This window comes from Colobus angolensis, unplaced genomic scaffold (assembly GCF_000951035.1).
Source record: "Colobus angolensis palliatus isolate OR3802 unplaced genomic scaffold, Cang.pa_1.0 Scaffold19, whole genome shotgun sequence".
NCBI lineage: Eukaryota > Metazoa > Chordata > Mammalia > Primates > Cercopithecidae > Colobus > Colobus angolensis.
This window is the reverse complement of record NW_012115043.1, coordinates 8,747,533-8,754,856: the sequence shown is the minus strand read 5'-3', so window position 1 is coordinate 8,754,856 and position 7,324 is coordinate 8,747,533. Positions and strand designations below refer to the sequence as shown.

Here is a 7,324-nt window from a genome sequence, read left to right as displayed (position 1 = left end):
GATGACAGAACCAAGCCCTCTTAAGAACTAGTGCCCAAGAGCTGCCCAGCATCCTTAGCAAATTGTACTGGGAAGGGCCAGGCAGTTAAGTGTTCACCTATCAGTGAAGGCCATCCCTTCTAAGCGACCTCATTTCCCAATGTGCTCAGCCTCCTGGACAGTTAGAACACACCCACCCAAAGTGGCACAAATTAAAGTAAGTTTCAGTGTCAGCTGCTACCTTCTCCACAGGTGGCTCTGCTTGACCTGGAGTGTCAGGCAAGGGGACCCTCAGTGCCCTCTTCTCTTTTGCAGATGAATATGTATGCTTGGATAAAAGGCAACCCTGAAAGCCTAGGCTTTATTTTTTTCCAAATGAGAAAATTAAACAAAAAAGACCTTCTGGGGCCAACTTGAACATACAAACTTTTACTAATATAGATAGAAAAGTCAAATACTACTAATGAGGTACTGCTACTGATTTCTTGGCTTTCTTTTTAACAAATTCTGTCAAGGGATCACTTTTCCAATCTAAAAATAGCATTGACTGAGTTCCTTTGAGGGTTTTGTATGTTCCCCAAATAGTATTTTGTTAGTCAAAAATAGTTATTGAAAAAACACCCTGTCATTAAGCACCTAAGGCCACTCCTTTACTGAAGAATAATTTTAGGGGACTGGTTTATCAACAGTACCTTCAGGAAAGGTGATACTCCCTAATTACCGAAATCTTTACTTCATTCCTAAAATAAGGATTCATGACAGCATTCCCTGGGTGCTAATAAGGGTTTTCAGAGGGCAGCTTGTATCTAGGGACTTAGCTTCTAATACATATCATGTCACTGTGACCTCTGGGTTCTGTCTCTAGCCCATTCGATGGGTAAGGAACAGGTTTATATTTAATAGACGCAGAAGAGAACAACTTGGGTCAGATAATTTATCTTTCTGGGATATTACTGCACTCTGCAAAATTGTATAAAAACCAATTTCTGAAGTTCCAGGCACAGAGGTATCTCCTTCTTGATGTGCCATAGTAACTTATGAAGTTTTAATTTAATCCTGGAAAGAAAAATCTCTTTTCACCGGAAAGATACAGGTGAAATAACAACAACTATAATTTCCATTTACTGTGGAAGGAAGACCTTTTATTGAATACTTATGTGTCAAGCACTATGCAAAAGACTTTACATGTATTATCTCATTTATTCTTTTCTAAAATAGCTTTTGGTATTCTTTTCATTCATTTATTTTCAATCCTGTTTTGCCAGTAACATGTTTTAAAGCTATAAATATACGTCCAGGTGCTGCTTTATCTGCTCCCCACAAGTGTTATTGAGTAGATTTTTTACAGTTGTTCAAACCTAAATATTTTGTAATTTTTTATTAAAACTTTCCCTTTCATCCACAGTAAACTTAGGAGTATGTTTGTTTCTGATTAATGGCATTCTGCACAGAAAATATGATTTCTATGCTATAAATTATTTGAAATTTCTTGAGACTCTCTTTGCTAAAATGGTTGACATGTGCTTGAAAAATACATATATTCTCTATTTTGGTGCAGGCTTCCGTATTTCTATATTGGAGCAGGTTTACTAAATTATCTCTTCATACCTTACATAGCCTTACTCTTTTTGTTTATCCTTACTCTTTTTTACTTTACATATCCTGACTGTTTTACTGTTTGATCTGCTTGGTCCTGATAAAGTACATCAAAAATATTACACCATGATAGGGATGAATGTATGAGTTAATTTAAAAAATACATTACATGGTGAATATGAATGAATGTAACTGCTCTTTATAATTTAGTCATGTTGAGTGCATACAAATTCACAATCATTATATATTCTTAATGGGATGTTGCTTTTATAACTTTGTGATGTTCTTATTCTTGGTAATGCTTTGGTCTTGTATTTGTTCTCATACTGCTATAAAAAACTATGGGAAACTGGGTAATGTATGAAGAAAGAGGTTTAATTGACTCATCGTTATGCATGCTGTATAGGAAGCATGGCTGGGAGGCATCAGGAAACTTACAATCATAGTGGAAGGCGAAGGAGGAGCAAGCACATCTTACCATGGCAGAGCAGGAGAGAGACAGAGTGAGGGCGAAAGTACTACACACTTTTAAACAACCAGATCTCATGACAACTGACTCACTATCATGAGAACAGCAAGGGGGAAATCCACCCCCATGATCCAATCACCTCCCACCAGGGCCTTCCCCCAGCACTGGGAATTACAATTCAACATGAGATTTGGGTGGGGACAAACCATATCAGGTCTTAAATTTTATGTGGTCTGATATAAATATTGTTAGATATGTATATTAATTACATAGGGCTGCCATAACACATGACCATAAACTGGGTGGCTTAAACCCATAGAAATTTATTTTCTCACAGTTCTAGATGCTGGAAGTCTGAAATCAAAGTGGAATCAAAGCCTGAAATCGGCAGGGCCATGCTCCCTCCAAATATTCTAGGAGAGGAACCTTTCTTGTCTCTTCTAGCTCTTAGTAGCCCTAGGCATTCTTCGGCTTGTGGCAGCATAACACCAGTGTCTGCCTCCCCCATCACATGGCTGTCTTCTGTGCATCTGTGTCTCTCATCTTCTTATAAGGACACCAGCTGGGCACGGTGGCTCACGCCTGTAAACCCAGCACTTCGGGAGGCCAAGGAAGGCGGATCACGAGGTCAGGAATTTGAGACCAGCCTGGCCAACATGGTGAAATCCCATCTCTACTAAAGATACAAAAAATCAGCCGGGCATGGTGGCACGCCTATAATCCCAGCTACTCAGGAGGCTGAGGCAGGAGAATCGCTTGAACCCAGGAGGCAGAGGTTGCAGTGAGCTGAGATGGCGCCATTGCGCTCAAGTCTGGGTGACAGGGTGAGACTCTATCTCAACAAGAAAAAGGACATCAGTCATACTGGCTTAAGGGCCCACCCTATTCCAATATGACCTCATCTTAATTTTATTACATCTGCAATGACTCTTTTCAAATAAGGTCACATTGTGAGATACTGGGAGTTGAGACTTCAACATATCTTTTGGGGGCACACAGTTTCACCCATAACAAAATATATTTCATATTTTGGTTAGCATTGGACTGGTATATCTTTTTCTAACTTTTTATTTCCAATTGTTATGCTCTTGCTTTAGGGATAGCTCTTAGAAACTTTGTTCATTTGTTTTATCTAATCTGAGAATGTTTCATTTGAGAGTAATCTGTTTACATTTATTATAATGACATGTAGTTTAACTGATTTCTGCCATATTTTGTTTTCTATTTCCCACCCTTTTGCCTTGCTTTGGTTTTTCTCCTTTCTAGCTGTCTTAGTCCCCCCAACACACACACACACACACACAGACTCTGAAATAATGGCTTGTCTGCAGCTTGTTTATTTTAGGAAATGATTCAAGGAATAGGAGTGGGCGGGGGCTGGGAAGAATGAAAAAGGGATGAAGAGAAAGCTCATCACCACCACAGGTAAACAGGGCTCCATCCCATTAGGGACCCTGGAGAAGGGACATAGATGCATCTTGGTCTTGTCTTCAGAGACACTAATGCTGCTTTTCAAATGTGGCTGTATCATTTTAATTTACGTTTCTCTATCACATATAGAGCAGAGAGTATTTGGAGCACAGGGCGTACATTGCGGCATGAATTTACGCCACTATCCTGGCATGTCTGCATGTCTGCCATTTAACTTCTACGTCATCCGAGGGCTGGAGGTCATTCAAGGACTGGCAGGACCCTTGGGTGCCCAGCCTCTTACCCAGGACCCTGAGGTGCCAAGGCCTCTGGGGAGTGGCTGGGGGGGCAGTGTGCTTCTGAGGACTGGACACTTGCACTGTGGCCTTGAATTTGAAGAGGATGCCATGAGCGGCAGCCTTTTACTGGTCTACCTGGGCGTGGACAATAAGCCACTGGGCAGTGACCATCACAGACCCGATGCCTTTCCCCCAAGTTTCCAGGATCCTGAGGCCTCAGAGTTCTGCATAGCAGGGAAGGAGGGGCCTTGAAAAGAGGCTGGGATTGAGTATTTCTGAGGTCCTGGTAGGTGTGGGGTCTAAGAATGATTTGATTTAGAAATTCATGAAATGTGTCATTTGTTGCCCCAAGCATTGTGGAACAACTAATACTATTTACACTAGTGATGAGCAAATCCTGTTGTAAATTGTTCTAACATATTGTGTAAAACAGGCCTTACTGCTTTTGTAATCCCTTGGAAACGGCTGATTGATAACTGACACAATATAATATTCCAAACCCTTCTTTTGGTAAAAAAAATTTCCTCTAGCCTGGTAATTTCAATTCCAAATTACCTCCAGATGATGCTATTTAAATGCCCTCTGATTAAATCTGCACCAAGTGGAGTTTCTGTGGGAAACTTCGCTGCCTCCTAGGGCATCCTGCGGTGTTTTTTAAAGGCTGGGGATCTAGAAATGCTACTCAGGGTCTCGGAATCTTCGTCTACATGCCTCAGCCTTGGGGCCCGGGGCCCTGGACACTTGCCCAGAGCTGAACATTCAACTGGACGCACCACAGGAGGAGCATGTGGGGAGCTGGGAAATATCTGTGGAATTTCACAATGCTTTCTCACCTACCCTTATTAGACCAAAGAGGAAGAGCTGCAGGGGTGGGGGCCACGGGGCAGAGGGCAGCGCCTGCCGGGTGGGAGGGAATCTGTGTGTGCGCGCACACATTGTTCGCATGTCATAGTGTCTCTGTGTGTGTCTGCGTCTATGCATGTGCCTCTGTGTGTCTCTGTGTCTGGGTATTTCTGTGTGTCTGTGTCTGGCCATCTCTGCATGTCTTTGTGTGTCTTCGCATATCTGTACATGTTTCTGTGTGCGTGGGTCCATGTGTGTATATGTCTCTGTCTCTGTTCATATTTCTGTGTGTGTCTGTCTCTACGTGGCTGTGTATGTCTTTGCATATCTGTACATGTTTTGCGGTGGGGGTCTGTGTCTCTATGTGTCCGTGTGCCTATGTGTGTGTGTCTAAGTCTGTGTGGGTCGCTTGTCTGTCTGTGGCCGGGAGAGGGGACAGGAATGCTTTTGGAGTCCTCGTTTTCTAAGAGTAGGAGGTTCACAGCAGGGGTGGGCTAACTCTTCAGTCCAGAACCGCCCTCTGGGACCTGCAGACCACCTGCAGCCCCGCCCAGTGTGGCTCCTGCCCCTCGTGGCTGTGGCCTGAGTGGCAGTCAGGAATGAAAGCGAGGGCTGGGTGTGAACTTTGGTTAGGTTGAGATGCATGGGGAAGAAAGCAGAAGGGAGGGTGTGTGTGGGGAGCAGACCTGCACCCTCCCGAGCAGCTGGGGAGGCCAAGGTGGGGTGGGGCCCAAACCTCACTCCAAAGCTCCCAACGTACAACCCAGCAGTGCCCCGTGGAAACATTGCTGGGGTTTGCGGAGTACCCTCCTCCCCCAAACCACATCTTTGCGCATGCACCCGGGCAAAGGCTCACACACCTCTCTCTTCCCAGCGCTGCTTTGGGAAACCCTCCTGCGCCGGGGAATGTGGGACAGGAACACCCTTACTTTCGAGTGTCAACTTTGGTTGGGTACTCCTCTGGACACTTTCCATTGATTTCACTTAATGTACCTAACAGTAACCTAGGCTTTGTTATTCCTCTTCTACAAATAAGGAAACCGAGGCACAGGGTGGGGAAGCGGGTTGCTTAAGATAACAAGCTGATGAGTGTCAGAGCTGAGGCAGAACCCAGGTGTGAATTCTGGAGTCATTTTCGTACCCGACAGCCCTCTACCTCTGGATGGCCCTCTCTTTACATTTAGAAGTGTAAATGTACACACGCACACCTTAGAACCCTTTTGTAAGACACTACAGCCTAGACAGCAAAGGTGTCCACATTATGGTAGTCTCCATTTACCATGTACACACAAAACCGCAACAGAACTGTAGGTCTAGTGAAAGCCATTCTTTTACACCCCCCTCCTCTTTCCACAGATGGAAAAAGAATCGCAAATAAGCAAAATGTGAAGAGCATGAGCTTTGGAATAAGTAAGCCTGGAATTACAATATCCATTTATTAGCTTAAGCCTGGAATTACAACTTCCATTTATCAGCTCTATGGCCGTAACACTCAACCTTTGCAAGCTTCAATTTCCTCATCTGTGAAATGGAATAATAGTACTTACCTCATGGCTGCTGTATGGATTAAATGAGACCATGCCTATGGATGTATGGCATTTGGCACCCAATGACCACTCAATAATCGACAGCTATAATTATTCCTAATAATAATAGTGGTAGCAACAAACCCAGCCCAAACATCTGAATGACCGATCACTAAAAAGAAGGTGAATTCAGTCCTACGTAGTAACGAGAATGTGACATCTATGTTGTTGCCAAAAGTCTGGAGGGGCTGCCAGGACCAAAGAGAAAGAGGTGGTCAGGCTGGCCTGGAAGAGGGAGGGGACAGATGTCAAGGACCCCAATCTTGAGGTGGCAAGTTCTGTGATTAATCTGAATGAATGTCTCTAACCTCCACCTCATCTGTTCTAAGAGTTTTAATGGGGCACACCGTGTGCTGGGCATTGACATAGATGGGAGATGTATGACCTGAAATAAGGGCTGGAAGCCAAGACTGGGAGGAAGGGCAAAGGGAGCAGGCAGCCTGGCACCAGGCGCCAGTGAGGTGTCTGCTCTTTGTCCCCACCACCTGTCAGCTAAGGAATTCTGCATGTCATCAGTGCAATAAAATGTGATCGCCAGAGTGAAAACCTTGTAACAGACCAGCTGTGGCTTCTCTCAACGCCAGTATGTCCAGTGAGGATGCATTTTTAGTGCTTTTGTGGTCTTAACAAAAAAGATTCATGAGCATTGTATAAAATGTATATTAAAACAATTCGGTAAAAGTATGAAAGTAAAATAGAGTGCTTGTAGATTTTTTTTCAGGACACACACACCTATACATGTATAAAAACGTTGTATTACGGAAGCTTTCACACATACACAAAAGTAGCATGAATAGCATGTTGGACCCTGATGTACTCAAGATCCACCTTCAGCAACGGGAGTGGTGTGTTTATGAGAGTCCCAATGAAAGCAACATGGCTCTTAACATTTTCCCAATGTGTCAACAAGCTCCAGTGACCCCATAATGCAAACTTATTCAATCTCCTGATACCCAAACACCTGAAATTATCCCTCATCTCATTCCCCAACTGCCTTGAGCTCCTATCTGAAGTAAGAAAGAGGTAAGTTCACCAATTTGCCCAAAATCGTACTGGAATCCAGGCAAGTGCCTTTAACACGGGAACTGTTCCGTAAGAGTTGAAAAAACAGTAATAGCAGAAGAAGAATGAATGATTAGTGG

The 7,324-nt window shown here is 43.7% G+C and overlaps 1 long non-coding RNA gene across 1 annotated transcript; it reads left to right on the top strand.

The window, feature by feature from the left end:
* Nucleotides 1–5,949: 5,949 nt before the first annotated feature.
* Nucleotides 5,950–6,872, top strand: LOC105510581. Its single transcript, XR_001001576.1, has 2 exons — nucleotides 5,950–6,025; nucleotides 6,059–6,872. It is a non-coding gene; the product is annotated as an uncharacterized LOC105510581 (long non-coding RNA).
* Nucleotides 6,873–7,324: the final 452 nt, after the last annotated feature.